Raw genomic sequence first — 27369 nt, forward strand, 5'->3', positions numbered from 1 at the left:
AGCACACTGACAGCCTCCTAATCTAGGTCGGCCAAGAGCAACTTTTTTAAAAACCTAAAAACAAAATTCACAGGAAAAATGACTACATACCTTAGTCTTAAATTTATTGTAACTTTTAAAAAGTAAATTGTATTTGTAAATCCTGGGTTCTTCCAACCTGAAAAGTTTTTTGTAACTAAAAAACAAAAGTTGTGATAAAATAAGACATCACCATGCGCAGGTATACAGGGAGATGCCGGTCACTAACAATCTGGAGTTTTTGTTTTAAAGAAAGAAATGTTAGAATAAACACAAGAAGCAAAAACCGTGGGGGTGCCTGGCAGTTTCAGTTACTAGAGCATGCGACTCTTGATCTTGAGGTCTTGAGTTCGAGTCCCATGTCAGGGGGCAAGGTAGAACTTACTTAAAAAAAAATTATTTTTTTGAAACACAAAGGTGTATTTCTGCCTCCACTGTCCTCTGTGCTCCATGAGAGGAGGAGCATAATAGATCCTCAGTTAATATTTGCTTAAAGAATGAATCAAAGAATGAGGGTTATTATGTTCTAAGCTCTATGTTAGAAACAGGGGACGAAAAATTACAAAGGCCTTGATGTCAAGAAATCTAAGTACAATGGAGAGGCGGGCATACAAACAAATAATTTCTATGTGGTGTGATAACCAATAGAAGTAACTTCAAAATGTAGAGATAGCTCAGAGTGGGCAATATATAGGGGGAAATGACTAGGGAAACTTGACATTTGCTCATATTCTTCAGGTTAGCAATGGCAAAGGAGGGTATTCTAGGCAGAGGAAATAGGGTATACAAAGGAAAGAAGTAGTTCAGTCTGAGTAGAGCAGAAAATGTATCAAGATGGGTTTTCCGCTGCAGCCATTGTACGCAGTGCAAAGATGAACAAAGTCTTGGATGAGGTCAGATATGGGAAGCAAGAGACAGTTTGATGGTCAAGTTCAAGAGGGTTGGTGGGAAGCAAGCACTGGGCACCACGCAAATGGTCTTCCACAGAGGACAGACTAGAAGACGTGAACAGCAATATGCAGAACAATGGAGCAAATTTCTTGTACCGGTTTATGTGTAGGATCTCAGTGCTGAGAGTGTAGGAAAGCAGGGGTGGTAGAAGTCATAGTCCGTTGTTTGTTTTTAAAGATTTATTTATTTATTTTAGGGAGGGAGTGGGGGCTGGGGGAGAAGCAGAGGGAGAGAGAGAGAATCCCAACCAGACTCCCTGCCTAGCTCAGAGCCTGAGGTGGGGCTTGATCTCATCACCCTGAGATCATAACCAAAGTCAAAATCAAGAATCAGAGGCTTCACTGACTGAGCCACCCAGGGGCCCCTAGAAGTCATAGTTTTGATGGAACAAGGTGGTACATGAAATTGTATGTTAATTCTGCAGTGGGTAGGAAGAGGCACCAGAAAGAAGTAGAAGAATGTAAATGCTCTTCAATAGTCAATATTCTGTGGAGAGGAGAGGGTAGATGGGTAAATGTGGACTTGGATGAATTGAGACAGAGTCCCCCAAGCCAGAAGGAAAAAAAAAAAAGTACTTGGATTGTAAGTCAAGTATGTGGACTGTTAGGGTGGGCTGGGCCAGGATAAATTGGCAAGCTGCCAGATGTACATAGAGTAAATTTTGTGTCTCCTCTCCCTCTTGCAGAAGTCACTACCACTGTAAAAAGAGTAGAAAGCACTGCCTCCTGCCACACCCCGGACAATCTTTAATTGACTCTGAATAGGGAGAGAGCAGCTTCTATTTCTAAGCTGCTGAGACCTTATTCAGCACCACACGTGGGTCCTTTGGTTAGAAGGGATGTGGTCTATACACATACCAGTCTCTGTATGTCTAAAATCTCTGTGTGTATATATACAGAGTGCTTGACAACCATTTCTCAGTACTGGCCAGGACTCAATACCATACACAGTGACCGGGAACTGCCCAGACCAGAGCACCATGAGTATGGGAATCATTGCTTTCTGCTATCAAAAGTTATGCAAAATGCTGGACATTAACCCATAACAGAAGGAAATAACTTCCTTGCAAGTGGAGAAATCAGTATGACTTGGGTTAGGGTGCAGAGATTCAGAACTGGATGCGGGAACATGACCCTTAGCAGTGGGGTACCAGAAAAGGGGAACAAAAATCTCAGACTCTGGAATTAGAACTACATTGTACAGAAATATACAATTTGCAATAGTGAACCTGAAGAGAAGGGGACAGTCTGAGGTATCAAGTTCAAAGTGGTGCATGGAGAGCAAGAACCAGATTAGAATGCAAGTGGGGACCAGGAAGATTCCCTGAGATCATGGTATGCAGAGAAAGGAGCTTATTATTCAGACCTGTGGGCTGGTCCAAGCACAGCATCGGGACCATTTAGAATGCCACTGACTGAAGTCCTCACCCAAGCCCTCCAGCATCAAAAAAAGCTTCGAGGTTCTTACCACATGCTTGAGGCTTGGAAGGCAAACCTTTATATATATACAGATATTTTATTTATTTATTTGAGAGAGAGAGAATGTGTGCACAAGCAGGGGGAGGGTCAGAGGGACATACTCCCTGCTAAGCAGGGAGGCCAAGGTGGGGCTCGATCCCAGGACCCTGAGATCATGACCTGAGCCAAAGCTGGACACTTAAATGACCTCACCACCCAAACGCCCTCAAAAATATTTTAAGAAACTATTCTAAGGGGCGCCAGGGTGGCTCAGTTGGTCGGGCATCCGCCTTGGGCTCAGATCATGATCCCTGAATCCCGGGATCAAGTCCCACATAGTGGTCCCTGCTTGGTGGGGATCCTGCTTCTACCTCTTCCTCTGCCTGCTGCTCTCCCTGCTTATGCTCACTCGCTGTCAAATAAATAAATAAAATCTTTTTAAAAACCCCCCAAACCATAAAACAAACAAAAAAACCATCCTGAGAGATCTCATTAGAAAGATATGGAGAAACATTATCAGGACTATTTTAATTTATTTTAGGAAAAAACAGGACAAAGCAAATTGTATATTTCTGTACAATGTAGTTCTAATTCCAGAAAGTAACTTCATTATCAACGAATCTTTGTGTGGAGTTTATAAGGTTCCAAGTAAATAAATCCCTCAAGAATGATCATTATAATACAGACCTGGCCAAGATATGTCTGAGTCAAAATCCAGGTTTCCAGAATAGTCAAATCAAATAAACAGTCCCCTTGCAGATTCTTTCAAAAAGGTTTTTTAAAAATTTAAAGAGTTTTTGTTTCATTTTGTTTTGTTTTTGGAGGGGACAGATCTGGGTATGCCCCCTCTCCATCTTGGGTATGCCCCTCTCCATCTATGTAACACCAAAATAACATGCAGGCAAGATAATCCCTTGGTTCCTTGTATGTAGGAGAACTAATCATGAACAGTTCTGCTTTTGTGTGGACATACACCTGAGGAAGGAAAGCCATCAAGGACCAGGGGGAAGGCAGCTCAGTGGATATATCAATGTCTCCCTGATGAGAAGAGAAAGAGGACTGCACTAGGAGGGGGAGGTGCAGTGGTTCCCAGAGATGGGGTGAGGGTATTGGCCTTCTTTCAACATTGCTAGAGCACACACCAGCAACAGTATTTCTTTTCTCTTTAAGATTTTATTTATTTATTTGACAGCGACAGAAAGGCAGGCAGAGAGAGTGGAAGGGAATCATGATCCCCGCTGAGCAGAGAACCCGATGCGGGGCTCCATCCCATGACCCTGGGATCATGACCTGAGCCGAAGGCAGAGGCTTTAACCCACTGAGCCACCGAGGCACCCCGAGCAATGGTATTTCATTTCTGAAGTTCTACCCATTCTGGAATTCCAGCAAAGTTTCCCTGCAGATCACTGTGCGTTCCTGGACTCCACAGGGCTGACTGGAGAGGTACGCGGGACCGGCATGCTAGACCCCAGCCTTTTGTTTGCCTCATAGATAATTTAGCAAACTACTTACAAATGTAAAAAATTATAAAATTCTATGAAAATTATTTTAAGTTCTGATTTAATGTATTCAAATATATACTTTTTTTTGGGCATTATGTACTAGTCTTAGAAATGAAAACTCAGCTGAAGCTTCAACTAGTTGATTCTTTGGCGTTTGGAGAAGTCATGATTCAGGGGCTCCTGGGTGGCTCATTTGGTTAAGCATCTGACTTCCGCTTGGGTCATGGTTCCAGGGTCCCGGGATGGAGCCCCGAATTGGGCTCCCTGCTCAGTGGGGAGCCTGCTTCTCCCTCTCCCTCTGCCCTCTGCCCCTCACCCCTTTACCCCTGGCTCGTGGTCTCTCTCTCTCAAGTAGAGAAATAAAATCTTAAAAAAAGAAAAAAAGATGTCATCATTCAGACAGAAGAGAAAGGCCCTTGCTCCACACCACTCACCCCGACACAGCCAAGGCCGCTCCCAGGCTGAGGGCTCCTGCGGTCACTTTTCTAGGCTCTAACTGAAGACAAGATGTGCTGCCCCGTGGAAAAGGGGCAACACCATACTTTGGCACATCTGCCCTTTTAGAATGTTCCCCAAACGTTAACAGCTGCAGCTGGGCCTGCCAAGGGATGCTTTAGAGACACAAAAAGCCTTTCATGACAGTCCTCAATGCTATCTGTGATGTTCGGGTTCTTCTGTAGCTACTGTTATTCTTGAAGGTTGCTTTTTGTTTGGAGCGCAAGTGAAAACGTGGGGATATCTTCTCTTTAGATCAAAGTTATTTTGTGCACATGGACAGTGGTATATAAGTACACTAAGCCTAGCTTTGGCACACACCACCTTCCAGATGGGATAGAACGCCTAGGCTATTCAATACAACCCCAGATTTTTAATAAGTGACATACACTGTCTTATATTTTAGCATTATACCCTTCTGACTTCAAATCTTCCTCCTCCTTTAAATGTGAAGATTTTCTTTAATCCTATTTCTTAATGAAAAAAAAAAAAGAAAGTATTAGGGAGATAAAAAGTTTAGTGTTTTTGAGTGCATGCTTCGGGGATATTGACTTATTCACTTTGGACCCCTTGGTGATAAAAATGAAAAAGGATATCAAGCCAACTTGGAAGTTAGCAGGGTTTTTTCCCTCTTAGGCTTCTGTGCAATTAATTAGGACAACAGGGAAGCCTTTCATGAAAGTGGTATCTTCAGGCTTACCTTCATGTTCTTTTATCTTAACATAACACGTTGGTTTGTAATTTCTTTTTTTTCCCCTTTCAATCGTGTAAGTTAGCAGCCAATCAAAAGGCAAAGAGAATTTCTAATATTAAGATTATAATGATTTTCACATGATAAATCACATTCCTAATTTCAAAGTATAGCTTTATTCAGGAAAAAAAAAAGTCACTGTACAAGCTTCCCTCTTCAAACCACAGTTAGTATTATAATTAATTTCTCTGACTTTACTCTATCATTAAATAGTATTGAGTCCCCGATGGGGTCTTAGCAGTGTGCTAGCTGTGATTCTTCTTTGGAGCCTGATAGAAATCAGGGATCTGTCAACAAGGCTCTTGTTAACTAGTGGGAGAAAGCAAGTGGACATGTGTGAAAGCATCTTTTTTTTTAAAGATTTTATTTATTTATTTGAGAGAGAGAGAGAGCATGAGAGGGGAGAAGGTCAGAGGGAGAAGCAGACTCCCCATGGAGCTTGGAGCCCAATATGGGACTGGATCCCGGGATTCTGTGATCATGACCTAAGCCGAAGGCAGTTGCCCAACCAGCTGAGCCACCCAGGCACGCCAGTGTGAAAGCATCCATTACCAAGCTGGCATTCAGGACTGTAGTAGAGGCTGTGTATGTCCTTCTTCAGCCTTATGGCTCTCATTTCCCCTTCAGCAAGGTCTTTCTCACAGAACTGCCCTCAGCCGAAGACCACCAACACCTCCAAGGTCATTCTCCTTCCCTGAAAGCAGGCTTCATCCAGACTGATTAATTAGGGAGAGGGTTCTAGAGGCCCCAGTCCCTTGGCTTGAGTCAGGATCACTCAGAAGGACCATCCCTACTCCACAGCATCCTGTAGGATCACCTGAACATGTTGCCATTACGTCACTCCTTCCTCTGGCCAACACTATGTCCTTCACTCACCCCGTAGATACTGACCCTCCCGCCCCGGCACTTGCCACGACATCTCCCAATATCCTTTCTGCATGCAATCTGTCTCAGTCTGATTTCTGGGGGGACCAGTCACAAGCAGCTTCAAATGCTGATATAATAAAATCAGGAGGCTCGGGTTTTGGTCTTGCGCCCATCACGGTGAGGAGTCACCTCTCTGAGCTTCCTTTGAAAGGAAGGGTTGCACTGTGTCTCCAAATTAACATATCTCTAGAAGTCAGAGATTACTGTCACAGTAAGCGCTCAATTTTGACTGTTCTAAAAATTATAATATCAGTTGAAAATGCAGAACTAAAAATCAGTAGCTAAGAATCACTTTCCTAATCCACTTGCTAATTGGTTTGGCAATACAAAATAGATGTTCCCCCCAAGTATTAATTTGTCACCAGATGATACTCTAATAAATCATTTTTTAAAAGATTTATTTATTTATTTGAGAGAGAGAGAGCACTAGCTGGAGGAGGGGCAGAAGGAGAGAGAAGATCTCAAGCAGCTCATGCTGAGCACAGAACCTGCTAGGGGTCTCCATCTCAGGACCCTGTGATCATGACCCAAGCTGAAACCAAGAGTGGGACATCCCACTGCCTGAGCCATCCAGTGCCCCTCTTATCAACCATTTCTTTCTTTCTTTCTTTTTTTTTTTTAAGATTTTATTTCTTTGTCAGAGAGAGAGCAGAAGCACAGAGAGCTGCAGGCAGAGGCAGAGAGAGAGAAGCAGGCTCCCCTCTGAGCAAGGAGCTGGACTTGGGACTCCGTCCCAGGACCCTGGGATCATGACCTGAGCCAAAGGCAGATGCTTAACTGACTGAGCCACCCAGGCATCCCTTGTCAACCGTCTCTATGCCGAGTTTCATTCTACAGTTTTCATCTCCTTTCTTCTCTGTCCAGATTTGCTGGAGCAGAGATACATCCATTCAAATATCTCCTCTCCTTCTGGAACCAGACCGGTGAGTGCAGAGAACCTTCGCAGAATCCGTCTATAGCTGTCAGGTATTTCAGAAGCAAGCAATGTTGTGTTAGTATTCTTAAATGGTGAATTTAAGGAATTTTAAGGAAAAGGGACTCCTTTAAAACAATTTAATAAAGATAATAGGGAAAGAACTAGAATCAAATTATTAAATTAAATGTATCTACCTCATTAAGATATGTGACTTCAGTACTTAGAGTCCCATGCCCTTTGTGTGTTGTTTAATCCTCTCAGGTTGCTGTTTTGATGTAGATATTCAAGTCACTGCAGTCCATGTACTTACATTAACGGTCCTTCTTGGTAGGTGCCTTGGGAGAACTTACACTCTCTCTGAAAGAGGCACAGCGTCTGTTCCTGCCACTGGCTTCAGGACATTCTCCACCTTAGGATAAAGGGTTTTTTAAATGAGTTCACTTTGGCTCTCTGTTTTCCCCTTCCTTTGTTGGCCCTTCCCTCCCGTATACACTTTGCCCTGCATCTCCTGCGTGAAGACAGTCTGTGCCTGCATTTGACTGTGTTACTGTCATGGCCTCTAGCTCTCTTCCTGTCTGGTGGATTCACACCTTGCTTGCCCCAGTGCTGCCCAACTCACTCTCCCCAGTGCCTGTCTTGGCATTCAGGCTGCCTCCTCCTGGCGGTGGGGTGGGGGGTGTATGTGGAGGTGTTCTGAGATGGGGCGTAGTTTGGTGAGTGTGGTGCAGTGGGGAGGTGAGGTAAGATGTGGGATGGGGAAGGGTGGGGAGGTGTGAAGAGATGTTTTAAGATGGGGTGTGGTGGGGAGGTGAGGTAAGACGAGAGATGGGGAAGGATGGGGAGGTGTGAGGAGGTATGCTGAAGTGTGGGGAGGTGTTACGAGTTGAGGTGTGGTATGGTGAGATATGGGGACGTAAGCTGAGGTGTGCCAGGGTGTGGTGAGCTGTGTTTCTATTTTTTCTAAACTGACTCTGTGCACAGTTAGAAGAACGATAACCTGCACGGAAAAATTTATCACTGGCCAAAAAAGGCCTAGCTTTCTGGCAATACTGTCTGGTTATTGGTTGACTCTGGAAAGCAAACACATTCTGCATGTAATCTATGTCCCTAACATAGGAAAGTGGCCTGGATCACTGGCCTGGATCACTTGCCACCTGATGTGTAGACCGCCAGAAGCGCTCTGCTCTTCATCTATCCCTACCCAGGAGGGGTGTGCAGACTTTTCTTAAAAGCTTTTAGAGGGAATCTTTGGAAAAGGTTTTCTAAAATGGCTACATGAAGAGAAAGTAAAGACACTTAAAAACTGACATCAAGGGGCGCCTGGGTGGCTCAGTGGGTTAAGCCTGTGCCTTCAGCTCAGGTCATGATCCTGGGGTCCTGGGATCGAGCCCCACATCAGCTCTCTGCTCAGCGGCGAGCCTGCTTCCCCATCTCTCTCTGCTTCCCTCTCTGCCTACTTGGGATCTCTCCCTCTCTGTCAAATAAATAAATACAATCTTAAAAAAAAAACAAAAACAAAAACCAAAACTGACATCAAGCTCTACCTAGCTCCTAAGCTTGTTTCCACCTCAGGTTTCCTCATTCATGGTCACTGCGTACCTTATTCACTTCCCACCACCTAACTCCCAATCCTACACTGCCATATGATTTGTATGTCAAAAGGTCAAAATGAGTTTTTAAATTTTTAAACATTTTAAAAAGACTTGAGCTTTTTAGAGCAGTTTTAGGTTCATAGGAAAATGGGGGGGGGGTAACAGAGATTTCCCATATATCTCCTATCCACCCCCGACAGGTTCCCCCATCATCAACATCCCTCACTGGAGTGGTACATTTGTTACAACTGATGAACACACATTAAGTCATCATTTTTACCCAAAACCCATAGTTTACTGAAGGGTTCACTCTTGGTGTTGTATATTATGTGTTGTATGGGTTTGGAAAATGTAGACAACATTACAGTATCATTCAGAGTCTTCCCTGGCTTAAAAATCCTCTGTGTTCTGCCTGTTCATCCTTCCCTTCTCTCCTTCCCTCAGTCCCCAGCAACCACTGATCATTTCACTACTGTCTCCACAGTTTTGCCTTTTCCACAATGTCAGAGAGTTGGAATCACACAGAATGTAGCCTTCTCAGACTGGCTTCTTTCACTTGGTGATGTGCACTTAAGATCCCTCCACGTCTTTTCATGACTTCACAGCTCATTTCTTTTTAGTGCTGAAAAACAGTCCATGGTCCAGATGTAACACAGTTAATTTATTCGCCCACCTCCTGAAGGCTGTGCTGGCTACTTCCAAGTTTGGGCAATTATAAACAAAGCCATTGTCAATAGCCGTGTTCAGGTTTTTGCATGGACTTCAGTCTGCAACTCCTTTGAATAAGAGACCAATATGCCAAATTGCTGGATTGTATGGCAAGAGTATGTTTATTTTTGTAAGAAAGCGCCAAACGGTCTTCCAAAGTAATTGGACCATGTTGCGTTCCTGCCCGTAATGAATAAAAGCCACTGTTGTTCCACATCTTTGCCCACATTTGGTGATAGCGGTTTAGACTGTGACCATTCTAATAGCTGTGTGGTGGTGTCTCATTGTTTTACTTTGCGTTACATTTAATGTTTAAATCATTTCTCTTCCTAGTTTCTCCATAAATACGTTTTATTTTGCAAAACAAAAAGACTTTAAAAGAATCTTTAGGATGATTGAATAAAAGGTGATGTTTGATTGTTGAAAGCCTGACTCAACACTGGAACAGTACGTTTTTATTAACTGTTGAACCACGAAACATCCATCAAGTACTTTGGCATCTGGGCCTTAGACTTTGTCTTCATTCCAAGGCCTGACATTTACCTAGGTAGCCTCCCTCTCAATATAGTTGATCTACTAGCAACCTAGGCTCACAGTTCAGATAGGGTTATCAAGCTAGTCAACTTTATGCTCAAATCTAGCTCTGTTCCTGTTGGCTGTATGACCTTAGGCAATTATCTCCCCTAGAGCCCTCAAAGTCTTACCGCTTCACTAAAAGAAAAAAAAAAAAAGCATTGTGGGTCCACTGTCTGGACCAGTCCGGTCATAACTCCAGCCTGATCTTTGCCCTCAGGACCAGCTGATCAGCATATATGGTGCAAATTAGCACAGCTACAGATTTATGACCTCCAACCACAGACAGATCCTCCACAAGGCTGTGCAGTCATCCTATGGGTCTTTCAATCACCCCCTCCACCCTAACTTTCTCAGTGATGCTTCCGAACCTTTACCAAATTAATTTAATAATTCCAAATTAATTTAATAATTCTATTTTAACCTATAATCTATGTTAAATTTATAATCAAAAAATTTTAACATTTTATTACTTTTTAAAGATTTTATTTATTTATTTGACAAAGAGAGAGCAAAAGTAGGAGGAATGGCAGAGTGAGAAGCAGGCTCCCCGCTGAGAGGGAGCCCAATGCAGAACTCAATCCCGGGACCCTGGGATCATGACCAGAGCCAAAGGAAGACGCTTAGCCAACTAAGCCACCCAGACATCCTTATTGAAGTATAGTTGCTACAATGCTACATTACTTTCAGGTGTATTAAATTTATAATTTTAAAGCATCAGGACACTTATTAGAGGAATGTGCAGGACTTCCATTCAAGATCCTCTTTCTCAGAATCAGCCAAGATGACAGCATTCAAGAACTTGGTTTTTATGACTAAAATCAAAACCGCAAGGAAGAACATGTGTTGGCAGGGTTGTGGAGAAAACGGAACCCTTGTGCACCGTTGGTGGGAATGCAAACTGGTTTAGCCACCATGGAAAACAATATAGAGTTTCCTCAAAAAGTTAAAAATAGGACTATCCTATGATCCAGTAACTGTATGACTGGGTATTTAACCAAAAAGTACAAAAACACTAATTCAAAAGGATATATGCACCCCTCTGTTTATTGGAGCACTATCTATAATAACCAAATTATGGAAGGAGCCCAAATAGCCATGGATAGATGAATGGATAAAGCGGATGTGATATATATACAATATCCATAAAAAGGAATGAAATCTTGCCCTTTGTGACAACATGGATGGAGCTAGAGAGTCTAATGCTAAGCAAAATAAGTCAGAGACAGACAAATATCCTATGATTTCACTCATATGTAGAATTTAAGAAACAAAACAAAGGACAAAAGAGAGAGAGAGAGGGAAACAAACCAAGAAACAGACTCTTAACTATAGAGAACACACTGATGGTTACAGAGGGGAGGTGAGTGGGGGGTTGGGGGAAATAAAAAATGAAAAGGATTTAAGGAGTGTGCTTTCGATGAGCACCAGGTGATGTATGGAATTTACTTTATTATACACCTGAAACTAACACAACACTATATGTTAGCTGCACTGGAATTAAAATTAAAAACTTAAAAAAAAGAAGTTGGTTTTTAATGGTTTCCAGTTGCCAGTTTGGTAAGATGCCCACTATCAATCTATGAAACTTAGTGCTCAAATCAAATAATAAAAATAGGTTTATTTCATTTATGCAAAATTTTAAAGTTCTCCCCATATTGCAGGGGGAGAAAAGGAAATCAGTTTGTCAGTACTTTGATTAAGACGGTATCGAGTGGGGATGCCTAGGTGGCTCAGTCTGTTAGGCTGCTACCTTCAGCTCAGGTCATGATTCCAGGGTTCTGGGATCAAGTCCCGCATGAGGCTCCTTGCTCAGTGGGGAGCCTGCTTCTCTCTCTGCCTCTGCCTGCTTGTGCATGCGTGCGTGCACATGCTCTCGCGCTCTCTCGTGCTCTCTCGCTCTCTCTCTGACAAATAAATAGATAAAATCTTAAAAAAAAAAAAAGACGGTATCGAGGTCCCTCTTACTTCTGGATCTGATGTGAGAGAGCTGGGTTTATACCTGGAATGCCGGGAAATAGAGTGGAGGGCGGAGCAGCAGATTTTTTATTTACTGGTTTCTTTCTCACTGTTCCAATTCTTAGGTCTAGGGAGAGAAGGAAACTGGCAGCAGAAATACTTGAATCCATGCTTATCCTACATATATATGTCTGTGACATTTCTTCCTAGGGCCAATAACAGTTTTCCTTCCTTAGGAACAAAGACATTGTGGGAAAGAAACTACAAAAGGAAATATGATCAGGAACAACAAAATGACACTGGGGGGCGGCGCGCTAGATGGATGCATGCTCCACGGTGAAGCTGGTCAGGCCCTGGTTTCTCCGATCAACGTTTGCCCCATCCCCAAGTGCCCATTACACAGGTGGAGGGTGGAGGCAGTGAGGTAGAAAGCTTCCCTACTCTGTGCAAAGGAGATGAACATACCTGTCTGTTCTCAGGGGCCTCTCAGGGGCCTCTCAGGGCCCTCTTAGGGGCACCAAAATCTCCCCATCAAGAATGGAGGTAGACAGGGACACCTGGGTGGCTCAGTCAGTTAAGTGTCTGCCTTGGGCTCAGATCATGATTTCAAGCTCATGGGATAGAGCCCCACATCAGACACCCTGCTCAGTGGGGAACTGCTTCTCCCTCTCTCTGCCACATCCCCTGCTTATGCTCTCTATCAAATAAATAAATAAAATCTTTAAAAAATGGCGGTAGACAGATAAGAGTAAGAGGTGCCTGGGTGTCACACACACACACACACACACACACACACACACACACACGTATATTTAATATAGAACGCGGCACGAATTCGCTTGTCATCCTTGTGCCGGGGGTCCCGCTAATCTCTGTATTGTTCCAATTTTAGTATATGTGCTGGCAAAACAACCATGATATATATTTTCCCCTTTTTTATTGAGATAAAACTGACATACAACATTTTAGTATTATTTTCAGAAGTACAACATAATGACTCAATATTTGTATATATTAGGAAACGATCACCACAGTAAGTCTAGTAAATATCCATCACCACACAGAGTTACAAGTATTTTTTCTTGGAGAGAGCTTTTAAGTTCTACTCTCTCAGCCACTTTTGCATATATAATACAGCGCCATTAACTATAGTCACCATGCCTCTCTTTTTAATCGGTATATTTGTAATGCATTTTGATATTTGATATGACCATTATCTCCTCTTTACTTTTTTAAAAGCCATATTATCTTTAATTTTAACCCTACTCTTCCGCTTTTTAAGATTTTATTTAGAGAGAGTGCATGAGCAGGGAGGGCGCAGAGGGAGAGGCAGAAAGAAAAATCTCAAGCAGACTCCATGCTGAGCTCAGAGCCTTAAACCAGGCTCCATCCCACAATCCTGAGATCGTGACCTGAGCCGAAATCAAGAGTCAGAATCAACTGACTGAGCCACCCAGGCACCTGAAACCTACACCTGCTTTTCAAAATGTCTATTATTCTCACGTATTCATGCCAAATGAAATGAAATCTTAGGTCACTAAAGAGAAGAAGGATCAAGGAAGAATGGACATTTAGAATTTCTTTTTATTTCATTTTCCAAAAGTAAGACTTAAAGGCATCTTGAAATTACTGAATGGCTAATTGTAGAGGTTAGGACTGACTCTGGAAGACATGATTTCCTGACTTTGAATCCCAGCTCTACCACTCACAAGCTGGGTAGGCTTGGATAAGTTTCTTAACCTCTCTATGTCCTCACAGTAACACATTGGGATAATATTAGAATACCTACTACAGGCTTGTTGTGAAGATTGAACAAGTGAATACACAAATCTCTTGGACAGTGCCTGGCAGGTAGGAAGTTCCTAGTAAATGCTGACTCCTAGGAATGCCTCCCTAGAACATATATACCACAAGAACAAAAATTTCTCTTGTAGCCACTACCCCATCCCCAGCATTCAGAAAACAGCAATAAACGTTTGCAATTCAATTTAGTGAAGTTCAACAAATATTTATGAATACTTATGACAGGCCTGACAGGTACCAGAGATCCAGTGATGAGTAAGAATTGGTCCCTGGCCTAGATAGGTGAAGACAGACAGGAGGATAGTGTTCTCTCTCCACCATTTCTTTGCATATGCTGTTCCTCTACCTGGAACAGCCCCCCACCCCCACCCCAGGCATACATCTTCCTCCCGGCAATTCCTACATTATTCACATCCTTAAAACTCTCAGCTCAGATACTACACTTCCACAGAAAAGCTTTCCTGATGCCCCAGTATGGGTGGGGCCCATTCTGCAACCCTGTGCAAACTTTCATCCTGTTCTTAGCAGGTGGTAATTTGTCTGTCTCCTCCCACTGACTAGACTGAGCAATCAGAGGTCGGGACAGTGAATCCCAGCGACAGGGCCTTAGCGCCCAGCCCGGTCTCTGCTATGTAATCTGCGCAAAATATGTGGTAAAGAAATGAAAGATGATGAAAAAACCTGGTAATCTTTAGAGGACAAGAGGAGTTGTTAGGGTTTTTTTTTTTTGTTTTTTTTTTTAACAGCCATGTCATAGCTTTAAGAAGACATGTACTATACTGCAAATTATTTTTAAGTGCCATAATAAGCTCGACTTCATAAAATCTCCTTTTCACCCTTCTTAGGTAGGAAACTGTTTTTGAAAGTTACATAAAAGGAAACACCTAAGTTAAGTAGTGAGAAGGGAAAATAAAATGACACTGTTACCTCAGTGAGGTCACCATGCAACCAGTAACACCAGTGCCAGGAGCTGACAGACCATCTCAGGACTTGAGTCACTTCCACACAGCCACAGGGATTTCCCTCCATTAGAAGCCTTGCCAGCGGGAGAAAGAGTCACTCCCCACCCCAATCCCCGCACCCCGCCCCTCCCCATGTCAGAAGTCTTTTATAGAATACCTTTTAAAATTGTGAATTAGATGGAGCGCCTGGGTGGCTCAGTGGGTTAAGCCTCTGCCTTCGGCTCAGGTCATGATCTCAGGGTCCTGGGATCGAGCCCCGCCGGCATCGAGCCCCACATGGAGCTCTGCATCGAGCCCCACATTGAGCCCTCTGCTCCACGCGGAGCCTGCTTCCTCCTCTCTCTCTGCCTGCCTCTCTGCCTACTTGTGATCTCTGTCTGTCAAATAAATAAATAAAATCTTTAAAAAATGGTGAATTAGAATGCCTCTGGTCGTTATGGAAAAACAGAATACACTGGTCAAACTAAGCAAGCAGTTTGGCTAACGGAGGGATTAAATGCTAGGATAATCCCAGCTGCGGTTTAGGGTTGCCTGAGACTCGGGTGGGCAGGCTTTCTGCCGGCCGGATTACCATATCAACCTTATATTCCCCCAGGATGCAGGGCAGGGAGGCTGTGGTAGGAATGGGCAAAAATGGTTTTACACACGGAAGAGCGTTCCTATTGTCTTCATGGGCTCCTCCGAGGGTGTCTCCCCCGGCACAGCCCCCCCCCTCACAGTTTATACCCTCATCGCCAAAGGGCCAGGATCCACTCGCTCTCTCCCTACCCAGCTGGGAAAAGCTGGAACCAGGGAGCCCCTTACCAGCAGAGTGAAAATGGCCCGGAGAGTTTCACATGGGATCCTGAGAAGGGCTGTTAGTATTTTAATAGACAAAATCTTAATCCAAGAAAATGAATTCCTGAGTTTCCAAGTCTCAGGCATCAACAAGCAAGCGGTGGGAGGGGACTTCGGGTCCTGCCTACCGCAGCTGTCTTCTCCACCTACTTAGATGGCTGATGTGTCTTCAATCTCTGTTTCTGTTAAAAAAAAAAAAAAAAAAAAAAGAAAGAAAGAAAAGAAAAAAAAAGTTCTCTTTCTTCTTCCATAAAAATTTCCCTAGGGTTGTGGCCCCTAAAAAAATATTACAATCGCATGTAATGTCTTAAGGAAAACGACAAACATGAAAACCTCGGGGGTAATCTTTCATCCAAATACTTGAGATTATTTGAAACTATCAAAAAATCAATCCAGTTATAACCTCCCACTCCCCAAATCAGAGCAGAAGGAGATGGCTTTTGAATCTCTCAGTCTTCCCCCAGCTGAAATCATTCTGGGAGAAAACCAGCATTCTATCACGTTCAGACAAGACTTTTGGGTGGTTGCTTAAGATTTCTGCATTAGCGACTGGACAGGCTTTCTCGCCCCTTTCCAAATGGTTTACAATCACCCCCCCCTCCCCAGGGGTTTGGGAATGAATCATCAACTCTGTTTTTTTCAAGCACACTATTAAATTAGGCTGCAGCCTGGAACCAAACATTTGTTCTTACAAACATTTCTTTCGTGTCATCACTATAACGGATACCAGAAATCCAGTAGGCCGCCCTTATCTCCCACAAGGCAGTGGCAGGGACAGCCGGGCCCACACTTCTGCTGTTATGCACCATTTGGACAAATGTAAAAATCATTTTTTCAGGGTCGGGGAATTCATGCTAAAATTAGAACGGGTCAACTTAAATTTACAGGAAAATTCGTAATTTCTGATCATTCATACTGAGAAGTTAAAAACAACTTCTTCCTCTGAATCTCCATCTTATGTAAGATGCCTTTAAAGGACAGCCACACGTTAAAATAAATAGTGTTTTTCAGACTCCAGCTTCAAGCACTTCAGGATGCTTTCAGTCCATTTTTAATTTCCGGAAGCAGCCATTGCTGAATAGAAAAATACATAGTTATAATAATGGCTACTATTTAGTGAGGTCTTCTTGTGAAAATCAGATCTTGACCGAAGTCTGTAGGTGAGATGACATATATAAAAGCACCCAGCACCGTTCAAGAATTTATTCTTTAATCTCACGGTGAGTACCATCCCTTGCTAGCGATTCAAATGCAGCAATGAACAAAACATACAGAAACCCCCGAGGTAGCTCTTCTATCACAGGGAGGATGGGGTAAGATAGATTATAAACAAAATACATCAATAAATATAGAGAGAATTTACTAGAGAGAAATGAGGGCAGGAAAGGAGACTAGACAGTGGTGGGAGGGTCTAAGCAGGAGGGTCAGGAAAGGGGGCATTTGACCAAGGTCTTCTTTGAGACATGACTTTGAAGAAGAGGACTCCAACATGGAGGAAACCACAAGTGCAAAGGCCCTGAGGCAGGAGTACCTTGCATGGTTAAGGAACAGCAGAGTCCAGTGATGTCTGTGCTGAGTAAGTAAGGGAGAGGGGGGTTAAGTCATAGAGATGGGGTGGGGAAGGGAGTGAGCAGATTATGCAAGGCCTTGTACGGCATTGCAAAGACTTTGGCTTTTACTTCAAATGAAGTGGGAAGCCACGTGAAGATGTTGAACAGAGAAATGACATGATCTAACTTAGTGTTTGAAAAATGACTTTAGGGGCGCCTGGGTGGCTCAGTCTGTTAAGTGTCTGCCTTCACCTCAGGTCATGATCCCAGGGCTCCCTGCTCAGCGGGGAGCCTGCTTCTCCTTCCCACTCCCCCTGTTTGTGCTTTCTCTCTCTTTTTCTCTCTCAAATAAATAAATAAAATCTTTAAAAACAATTAAAAATTTAAAAAGAAAAAAAAGATTCTGGTTGCTGTGTTGCAAATGGATTTTAGAAAGGCAAGGATAGAAGCAGGCAGAGTAACTGGATACATATTGGGTTCTCCAGAAATACTTGTTTATTACAAATTGCATTTTGACATGAAGTTCCCTCTTTTTTTTACACATTCTCCTTTGAAAAAAAAAATGTACTTGCTTATTCCCTTCTTCTCCATGTTATTTGAGGTTGTACCATATTCAAATTGGGAAGCAATACGAAGAAATTGCATTTCTTTGAAACCCTGAACATGTTTCAGTCTTTTCACCAAATCAAATCGGTCTCATTTGACTTCTCCTTTTCTTTTCCTTAATTTGGGCAAAGAGTTTAAGATGGCTTATTGTCCATGAGCAGAAACAACTACAAACCAACAGAAGTAGAGGACAGCAACCTTAATACCAGTGGCTAACATTTTTTGAGTGCTCTGTCAATGCTGGGCACCATGTTTAGTGTTCAACATGAATTAGCTCATTTAGTCTTTTCAATGACTTGTTGAACCAGGTACTGTTACTTCCATTTTCCCAGGAGGAGAAAAGTTAAATAACCTCCTGAGGTTTCGCAGCTGGCAAACGGCCAGGCCTGGATTGGAACGGAAGCCATGCGGCTCAGAACCCATGCAGGCGACTGCCACCTTATGTTACCATTCCCTCCCAGCCACCCAGAGAAATGCCCACTCTAAGGACTGAGGAGCGAGGGGAGACCACAGGAGACTTTGTCTAGTAATGCTGGGGGGTAACTCTGTCCACTTGGTTGTATTGTGGTTGACCCGAACAGGAATGAAAAGACTTTTTTTTTTTTTGTCTTAGATATAATATCCCCTCCCCCCCAAAAAAGTAGAGACCATAGGATAATACATATCAGGGTTCACCCAACGCCACGTGGGGGATAGAGAACTGTACCTGCTGGCCAGAGTATCCTGATCCCCGGCAGTAAGTATACTCTATTGCAGAATGAACAGCATGTTAGGTTTCTCTGTAGAATGAATAAAACGCTCCTCTAGTTCCTTTGTGCTCGTTAATGAACAAATGGCATTTCTGTAGATAAATCAGCTTTTTGTGAGTTTGGTTTGCTTGAATCAGCTCCTCCCCCTCCCCCATTGCCTCCCAGCACCCCCCAGCCTCTTCCCCATTGCCTCCCAACCCCCCACCTTCTCCCCTGTTACCTCCCATCCCCCACTCCTGGGGTCCACTCTTGTTCCTGCAGCTCCCCCCCTGCCCACAGCTTTATCAATCCCGGGGCTGCATTAGGGCCCCTCTACTCAAGGGGCCCGCCTGCACCAAAGAGCCAGCTCCCCCTCTATACACACCCCTGGTTCCGATGACTGTTCAGTTGTTTACAACACAATACAGATTTATTTGGGGAAAGGCTTTTAAGTTATTTTTGTACCATGATTTTGATTTATTTAAGCTTCTCTCATCTAATTGAAGAAGCTTGGTACATTTTGTGTTTGTCATTTGGTTTGTCATTCTGTACTCTGGATTGGTTGCATCCCAGGAATGCATGGTTCCCATCTATTTTTTTTTTTTTAAGATTTTATTTATTAATTTGTCAGAGAGAGAGAGAGAGAGAGCGCACGAGCTCAAGCAGGGGGAGCAACAGGCAGAGGGAGAAGCAGGCTCCTTGCTGAGCAAGGAGCCCAACATGGGACTCCATCCCAGAACCCTGGGATCATGATCTAAGCCAAAGGCAGATGCTTAAAGGACTGAGCCACCCAGGTGTCCCCATGGTTCCTGTCCTGTTTGCCATCTGAGGTCTGGGAAGCTGAGGTGGTAGACATTCATATCTAATGCAGTTACTGTGACATAGATTATAGTATCTCTTGCTGTAACTTGGTGAGAAAATGAACTCAGAGTTTAAATAAACTAGTAACTGACAATATTGGAAAAACACCAAACAGTTTTCTCTGCTTCCTCTCTCTCTTCTGGTAACCAAACTCTTCATCAAGTCTCTGCCTCCTGTCGGACTCCTTAGGATAGTTTAGCACATTGTTCTTCTCATGTAAACATTTGATACATTCTGTATATATTACAGATGTTTTGTGTGTGCATGTATTTCTTTTATTTAAAAAATCCTGTTTCCTCCTCTCTAACAGAATACAGTAATTGCAGGGAGAAGGACATGCTGACCAGAGGTGAAAAAGAGATTTTATTCTATGGTATATAGCATATTCTACCTTTTGAAATCTCAACAGTGTTTGTGAATTATCTATTCAAGTTCATGAATTGACATACTTTTAAAATAAAACTGCAGTATTTAAAAGAAATTCATTCTCTTCTATATAGAGTCAAAAACACTTTCACTGATGAAGAAAACTTTAAATTTTTTCTTTAAATTCAATTTTGTTAACCAACAGTATATTACTAGTTTCAAGGGTAGAGTTTCATGATTGATCACTTGCATATAATACTGAGTACTCATTCTATCAGGTTTCCTCCTTAATTCCCATCACCCAGTTACCCCATCCCACCTCTACTCCCCCTCCAACAACCCTTAGTTGGTTCTTAGAGTCTCTTATGGTGTGCCAGGCCATATATATATTTAATGGAAAAATAAGCTGCTCTGGATAAATAACGTTGTAGGAAAATAATTGTTAAAAGCACTCTCCTCCAATAATTATTAAGCCACAGGTAAGCAGAAATTATAACAATATACGCTTAAACATAATTTTAAGGAAATCTTATAGCAATGCCATGTTTCCTCAGTTTATATCAGTGTAGCAAAACACAGGTAGATACCAAAAGGCATTTATTACTGAATAAGGATGAAGTACCATACTTAGTGGTAGCAAAATTCTAGAAACACTCCCATTAATGTGAAGAATAATACAAAGATTAATGATACAAAGATAATACAAATAATATAATATATAACATAAGATAATACAAATATAATAATAAAAGATAATACAAAGATAATGCCCCAATGTGGCATTTGATCCCAGGATCCTGGGATCATGACCTGAGCTGGAGGCAGACGCTTAACCTACTGAACCACCTAGGCGCCCTGGTAGGTCTATTTTTAATTTTCCAAGGAACATCCTTACGGTGCTCGATAGTGGCATTTCCACCAACAGTACACGAGTGTTCCTTTTTCTCCACATCTTTGCCAACACTTGTTGTATTTTTTACTTTAGCCGTTCTAAGAGGTGTGAGGTGGTATCTCGTGGTTTTTGATTTGCATTTCCCTGATGAGTGATGTTGAACACCTTTTCGTGTGTCTGCTGGCCATCTATATGTCTTCTTTGGAGAAATGTGTGCTCATGTATAGATAGGCTCTTAAAATTCAGGAAGAGAAGTAACAGAACTCAATATTTTACATTCAGAGGCAGTTCACAAAAGAAGTAATTATATGTCCAATAAATACTTTCAAAACTCAGGCTCACTAGAAATCAAAGAAATGCAACTAAAAACAAGATCCTACCTTTCATCTATTAGATTAAGAAAGATGAAAAAGAATGGTATACTCAGGGTGACAAAAGTATAGAGAAAGGACATTTTCAACCACTCTTTGTGGGAAACTGAAACAGTTTAGCAATAAGTGTTTACAAAAATCTTAAAAACGTACTCACTGCTTGATCCAAAAATCCCACCTCTAAGTATTTGTCCTGGGGAAACAACCAGTTATTTACAAGAAAGTCCACTGATACGCTATTTACAAAAGCTAAAAAAAAAAAAAAAAAAAAAAGGAAACAATATAAATGTTTAATAGCAAGGTATTGATTTAAAAGCTTTTGATATCCCCAAGTTGTAAAATATTATGCATCTATTAAATAATATTTTAATGGTGTATCTATTGACATGGGCAGTATTTATTACATTTTGGTAAACGAAAGTATAAAATGGCATGAATGTATCTTGTAAAAATTGTAAATGCTACATACACTATTTTGGCAAAAGTCTGGATGTAAATAAACCACCATGCTTATGGATAATTTTTCTTTTTCATGTATCCCATTTTCATTTTTCTATAATTACATAATAAAAAGATTTTCAACAGAGAATAACAAAATTCAAACATTGAAGGGGGAATAAATGGAGAAATTACTTTAAAAAAATAAAAAAAAGAGTGGTGCCTGTGTGGCTCAGTCGTTAAGCATCTGTCTTCTGCTCAGGTAATGATCTCAGGGTCCTGGGATCGAGCCCTGCATGAACCCTGCATTGGGCTCCCTGCTCAGCAGGGAGTCTGGTTCTCCCTCTCCCTCTGCCTCTTCCCCCTACCCTGACCCCATGCTCTCGCTCTCTTTCAAATAAATAAATAAAATCTTAAAAAATGAAAATTAAAAAAAGAGAATCCTGGAGTGCCTGAGTGGGTTAAGCATTCCACTCTTGATCTCAGCTCAGGTCTTGATCTCAGGGTTGCGAGTTCAAGCCCCATGGTGGGCTCCACAGTAGGCACGGGGCCTACTTAAGAAGAAAATTAATAATAAATAAATAAGTAAATAAAAGAGAATTCTGAAGACAAATTTTCTTTGTGACTAAATCTCTAACTATAGATTAGGCTACTTTGGTGCCATGAAAAAGATCCTCTGAATCTATGGTCTGGGAATTTTTATATGTATGATAAATCCTAACACTGAACTATGGCTAACTAAGTGACAAGAGGAGAAAGGAGGGCCTGAATATTCTTTGCAAAATCCTGCCTACACAGTGCTATTTTAAAAATCTTACTAATGGTTACAAAGGATCTTGAAAACTGAAGGCTAAATAAATTACGGTGACAGAAATGAATGAGCAGAAAATCTATGGTCTGGGAATTTTTATATGTATGATAAATCAACTCAGCATCTAAGGTCTGTTTTTTAGATCGTAACCCCTGCTGGGGAATTCTTAAGGAGTGCTGCCGGACAGGCTGTTTTGTTTTATTACTTACTCTTCATTTTTTTCCCAGGAATACTTGAACTGAAGTTTGGCTTCCTGTTGTTCTACTTCTTTAAGAAATAAAAATAAATAATGGGATCAAAACTCCGTTCTCTCTTATTGTAATGCATTCAGAGATCAGTTATAATGAGCCAAGAGATTACTCCCTGTGATGGACAAAACGTGTGGTGCCAAACAGACCTGAGGGAGGCTTTTCTCTTCCGCAAATGTGGGTATGAAATATGCAAAGTGCATAAGGCCAGTCCCGGGAGGGTCCAATAGCGTATTCTGTACCCCACTATGTTTGCTTTTTATGCTGTGCCTGAACCGACACGCAACATAAGAAATCGGCATGATTTGGTTACTTATTATTTGAATATGCTATTAATGAAGCCTATCAGTGTTTTCGGCTGGGTCCCCCAGGAAACAGATGCTGAGACCGAGATTCATGTGGAGGAGGTGTATTGGAGAATAACGCCTGTCAGAGAGTCTGGGAGCAAGACAGAGGTTGACTGGCCCTCATGGGAAGCTCATTAAATGGGCATATCGAGGCCAGAGGGCTAGATCTCAAGGAGAGGGGACCTACCAAGGAGAGGGGACCTACACTAGAGGGAAGCAGTTTCCTTTAGGCAAGTCCTCGGGAGGACTCAGTGGTAAGGCGTCAGCAGCCAATAAATATTTCAGCCACCTGGAGGTCTGAGGGTTTCCAAACTGAAGAGGATTCTGGGCTGAGAGCTATAGATTGAATATTTGTATGCCACCCCTGGCCCCCAAATTCATACGTTAAACCACTAATCCTGGACATGACAGCAGTTGGAGGTGGGACACTGGGACACTTGGGAGGTAATCAAGGTTTAATTAGGTCATAAGAGTAGAGCCCCCATGATGGGATTACAGCCCTTGCACAAGCAGAAAGTGAGACCCAAGATCTCTCCCTCTCTCTCTCTCTCTCTCTGTGACGCATGTACCAAGGAGGGGCCCTGTGAGGACATAGTCAGGAAAAGTGCTCTCACCAGAACCTGGCCATGCTGGCCCCTGATCTCAAGACTCTTAACCTCTAGAAGCATGAGAAAGAAATGCTTGTGTAAACCACATGGTAATTTATTTTGGCATCCTGAACTTTCTGAGACACTGGGCACTGTGGAAAACACAGCTAGTAACTTCTATTAACATGGGGACATTTCCAGAGTCTGTCGTACTCGGTGAAAATGCACAAAAGACAAACTAAGAGTTGAAGGTAGAACTCTTAAGAAAGCAGTTCTTTATTTTTGCAAAAAAAAAAAAAAAATTTTAATAACTTCTAGAGGGATAAAGTAGAAAAAATCGTTACTCTCTACTTTCTGCCCCATTATCAGTCCAAGTTATATTGTAAATTATTCTGTTAATAAAGAGTGAATTTAGTGTCCAAGAGGAAAAGTTTAAATTAAATTTGTTTCCCGAATCGTATTTGTTTGCACTTTGTTCAGGACACTGAAAAGGCCACTTAGTGTTGGCCGCCTATGTTTCATCCTAAATAGTGGAAAATCTTTGATTCAAACTTCATCTTGAAAAATGAAAAAAAATCGTGAAACAGCATTTATTTTTACTTCATATTTAACAAAATGTAGGCTATTATGACAACTATAGGCTGACTTCGAGAACTAAGAACAAACCCAGGGATTGATTCGGAATTTTTAACCTAGTTTTCTTCCAACAAAATCCTATATTAGCACAAATGCCATTCCTTCCTGTATATTTCACGTGTGCAGCATAAAAACAGAGACGGACATTTGGGAGATTTATTGATTTTACGAGGGTCCCTCAGTCCTTAAATTTGAACTCATGGGAGTTGAACTCATCTTTGGAAAAATCTCTGCCTTATTCCTCCTTCAAGATATTTCTCTTTAGTTGTGGACCTCTGCATTCAAACATGGTTTCAACAGGTCCAAAATAGAATTCTCGATTCTTGATCTTTGTTGGTGCCCCTCCCCCAACCCCACTGTCTCTCCTCTACTGGCTCAAGACAACTATCTAGGAATTAGCTTTGACTTCTCTTTTCTTCATCCAGAAACTACACCCGATCCGTTGGCAAATCCATTAGCTCTATGCCCCAAACCGACTACTTCTCACCACCTCCTCTGCTACCTTCCGGTGCCGCCTGCTACCAGCCCTCGCCTGAACTACTTCAGTAGCTATTTTTAAATGGGCCCCAGCTTCTACTCTTGAGTCCCTACAACCACTCTCTACAAAGCAGTCAGAGTGACACTTAATATTTTATTTTTATGAGGTACTACATTTATGTGGTTCAAAATTCAGCATGCTATGAAAGAAGATATACCCAGAGAAGTCTTAAACCCATTCTTGCATTCCTCACCCCAACCCTCTAAATAAGAATCACTTCCACTAGTGTCTTTGTCTTTTTTTTTTCTTTCTTGGGTTTTTAAGGCAAATGCAAGCATTTATAAATATATCTCTTATCTTATTATACAAAAGGTAGCCTACCATTTACATTGCTCTATAGTGTTTTAAATCTTGCTTTCTTTTGTCGACCAACACGTCTTAAACTCTCTCCATATAGGTACATAGAGACCTTCCTTGTTTCTAGAGCTACGTGTCATGCCATCGTTGTCAAACCAAGCCCCTTTTGCTGCACATCATAACTGCATCCATTTGTTGCTCTTAAAATAAGGCAACAATAAATAACCTTAGACATGTGTCATTTCATACATGTGGCGATGCATCTAAGGGATAGAATCACAGAAATACAATAGCAAGATCCTATATTTTTAGACTATTTGCCAATGTCAAAATGAGAATTTTCGAGATAAATCTGATTGTCACTTCTCTTGCTTAAAGGCCTCCAAAAATTTCTCATCCTAACCAGAATGAAAACCACTCAGAACCCCAAGTCCCTTCCCAATCTGTCCTTTGCCTACCTCTTCAATATCACCCACATCTTTCCCTTGCTTGCATACCGGCCTTCCTTCAATAAACCTGAAAAATTCCATAGCTTTGCAAGATGAGCAGTTTCGCTTTGTAGTTGATTTGCATTGCATTTGTACGGTATTGTCAAATAGGTATAAGAATGCAGTCATCAGCTGGACATGTGATGAAGGAGTTGATCCCTGGAAGGGGAGCATCAATGCTTATGTTTAATGGAGATGGGTATTTGAGTGGGTGTTATAAGTAGTCATTTGATAAATAAACGTTTCTAGGTTATGATGATTCTTACTCTCCTGCCCACCTTCAAACTTCAGGAATCCAGGTCATGAGTGCTGAGATTAATGAGGATGTTCTATCTTTCAGTAGCTGCATGACATGCGAAGATGGAACCCTAACCTCACAGAGAAAGGCAACATGGCTTGGAAAGCTACAGATGCTGTGTTCTGCTGTGGATTCTGCCATGAAATCAGCTGTGAGGCCTTCAGCAAGCCATTCAACCTTTCCCTGGCACATTTTATTTGTATGGAAAGGAAGAAAATGGAATGCATCATTATTATTCTCCACTTGCCCAGGGATTCTTTTAATTAACTCCGCCCCCTCATTTTCATATCTATTGAGAAATTCTGTCCGCTTAAAAATTATTGGTTAGTAATGTAATTATTTATTACTTTATTTATAAAGTCTTATTATTTAAATTATTTAAAGATAAAAATTTATTTATTTACATGTTACCACATTCACAGTTCATTCTCATCATGCTCATATCTGTGATTAATTTATCAAGGATTTAAATAGCTTCCAATTTTGCTTTCCAGTAAGTAATCAACTGCTAAGCAAACTTCTTGGTTGAGTTGATGTAATACCACCCAAAGCAAAGAAACTTCATATTTTAATTTTCCTGAATGGCTTTACCTCATTTAATCCCTAAGAATTAAGAGGCTGTAGGTTGGGAATCTCTGGTCCCAGCTGACAATAAGTTTCTGTACAAGTCTGGGAGTCAGTCTTACGTATAGGATTGTCTAGTGCAGTGATTTTTTTGAAGGTGCGTCCCAGAGCCCTGGGGCTCAGCAGAGGGACTCAGGGCAGAAACAAGGGTGGGGAAGGAGGAGGCAAAGCAGGAGTTCTTAGGGCCCCCGAACCTATTTTATCCAGAGTAGCCCCACTTTTTTGTTTAATATGGAGTTCTAAGCCTTTGTTTGAAGAAAATGTTTAAACTATTAAAAAATAATTTTGAAAAATGTGACAATCAAGCTTTATGGCATCGATGGGGATAACGAAGCCTGGAAAATGTAGATAAAAGTTGCCCAAGGTTACAGAGCTCATTAATGGCAAAATAGTCATTTGGTCAATCCATAGGTATTTACTGAACACTGTGGAAATAAAAATTATAAATATGAAATTCTGATTCAGTCTTGGTCTAAAAACAACTTGGGTCACCATAGTGTTTGATCAGAAGCATTGGGATGAGAGAATCTTATTTTCATAAACTGATGGAGATGTGACTTTATGTTCTAATTACATGTTTTATTGCATATTACTCCTGTTCAGTAAGAAGGGGCGGGGGAATATGTGTATTCTAGTGACTGAAGGAGAGCAGTGAAGAAAGATCCCTCTTGGGGCGCCTGGGTGGCTCAGTCAGTTAAGCGACTGCCTTTGGCTCAGGTCATGATCCCAGGGTTCTGGGGTCGAGTCCCGCCCTTATCGGGCTCTCCACTCAGTGGGAGCTTCCTTCCACCTCTCCCACTCCCTCCACTCATGCTCTCTCTCTATCAAATAAATATATAAAATCTTAAAAAAAAAAAGAGTGGGGTAAAGGTCTTATTTCAGTTTGCATCGAGGGCCGCTCTGTGCCTGATTGTCACGCTCTTGCTCCTGTTGGTGTTTATACAGGAGGAGTTAAGAGCCCTGCCTCCTCAAGATCACCTGTAAGGTTTCTGTTTTATTTCCCAGATAAAGCATGTGATTACCACTAAGCTTGGAAGAAACCTGAGGCTATGGAAATGTGTTAATTTAATCCATAACCACATTTGTAAAAGTCAGCTGGTTGAATGTATCCCATGTAAATGAATTCACTGGCCTTAGGATAACTTCATGTGTGACTGGGTATCAGGCGTGTTCTCTCGTTAGCCCAAAAGCCACAGACCGTTGGGTTCCAGTTTTCTCCCTGCAACCTCTTT

The 27369-nt window shown here is 41.9% G+C and overlaps 1 pseudogene; it reads right to left on the bottom strand.

Annotated features, from left to right (window-relative positions):
- Nucleotides 1-12660: 12660 nt before the first annotated feature.
- On the bottom strand, nucleotides 12661-12761 carry LOC116877411 (annotated as a pseudogene).
- Between the last annotated feature and the right edge of the window lie 14608 nt (nucleotides 12762-27369).

The sequence above is a fragment of the Lontra canadensis genome, unplaced genomic scaffold, assembly GCF_010015895.1.
Source record: "Lontra canadensis isolate GAN:19392208 unplaced genomic scaffold, GSC_riverotter_1.0 scaffold51, whole genome shotgun sequence".
Classification (NCBI taxonomy): domain Eukaryota; kingdom Metazoa; phylum Chordata; class Mammalia; order Carnivora; family Mustelidae; genus Lontra; species Lontra canadensis.